At 42.7% G+C, this 1355-nt stretch overlaps 1 protein-coding gene across 1 annotated transcript in view; it reads right to left on the bottom strand.

The window, feature by feature from the left end:
- LOC101859316 (solute carrier family 40 member 1) overlaps positions 1-1355 on the bottom strand; it is a gene marked incomplete in the record, with an annotated part of 18188 nt that overhangs the window by 13237 nt on the left and 3596 nt on the right.

Below are 1355 nucleotides of genomic sequence, written 5' to 3'. Positions count from 1 at the left end.
CCTAATTATAAATCATCCTCCTGTCTGAATCCTTTCAACCACCTGTTGTACTTGTATGAAAACACTTCTTCACATCGCCTTCAATTCCCCACCCTGAACAAGATCTAAATCTATGAGAAACCCAAGACCCAATATCTTAAGTGTACAATGTATATCATTATAAGCTTACGTGTATACCTGTTTCTCAAAAGTACAATGTTGTACTCTCTGTTCCTTATTACATCATAACCTAGTATTACAATTTGTAAACATCACTGAATCGTTATCTCGTGAAGTTCACAGTGCAAGGAGCAAGAAGTCAATACTAGGACAAAGACAGCTTCCTTACAGCCTACTATCTTGATTGTTGACCTAAAACAACATCGGTAGAGAGAATCAATGACCCTGATATTATCATCTACAATATGCATTTAATATTGTTGACTTAGCAGCATACAGACTTTCATCCTTCGGTTCAATGACTTTTAAAGTGACGTGAGCAGGTTTTTCTTTTGCCGCTGTTTTGTTCGAAATGGTCCATTGCTGAGTATCTGGCCTTGGAAGGAGACATATTATCCTCTTGAGAACAATATAAAGAATGGATGAAAGTCTGAGGCGGGCGGATTTAACCTGGGTTAATGAATGTCTGTTTGGTTGTATTTGACTTGAAGATTGGCATATTATTAGTGCCTTAACTCTAGAGCATGCCTGTGCATAATTTTCTTCTTTCGTCATTTTATGTCACCGACGAAGTGACCGACTGGCTCGTCAAAGCTATGGAGTGCCGTATTATCAGACTGTATAGGAACGTATGGAACAGGGGAGGCATCACCTAGCGATCAAGCCCCAAAGCTCAAGTAGAAGAGCAACTTGGGTAATATTAAAACTATAACCTCCCCATATCTTCGCACATTGCGACGATCACACCCCTCTGTTTTCTGTTCCTTTAGGACAGCTACTGCACCCCCGGTTTGACACCCATGGTGACATCATATGTTGCGCACTCATTCAAGCAGTTAGAAATATGGGGGTAAATAAAAAGTAAGTGTTCTAACGCCCCTATGTGCATGTGACAGCGAGGCGCCTAACCTCTACACTACAGAAGCTGGTAATTTAGATTGTTTGGGGGAGGGGGGGTAGGCCCTATACTTTACTTTAACAGGAGACTCACTGGCAAGTTTATCCTCATTACGCCCGCAGATCTCTACAATCCAATCTCTCTCAACAGCGATGGTGTTGGCAATGGAAGCCAGGTTGGCAGCGGAGGAGAAGATGATGATGAGGGCATAAGCCACGTACTCCACCCAGTCCCCATGCTCCAACAGGTCATCTTCGAACATGAGGTAGCAGTAGATGACTGCTGCACACGTGACCAC

The sequence above is a fragment of the Aplysia californica genome, unplaced genomic scaffold (genome assembly GCF_000002075.1).
Source record: "Aplysia californica isolate F4 #8 unplaced genomic scaffold, AplCal3.0 scaffold00079, whole genome shotgun sequence".
Classification (NCBI taxonomy): Eukaryota; Metazoa; Mollusca; class Gastropoda; order Aplysiida; family Aplysiidae; genus Aplysia; species Aplysia californica.
This window is presented reverse-complemented; position numbering and strand designations above follow the sequence as displayed.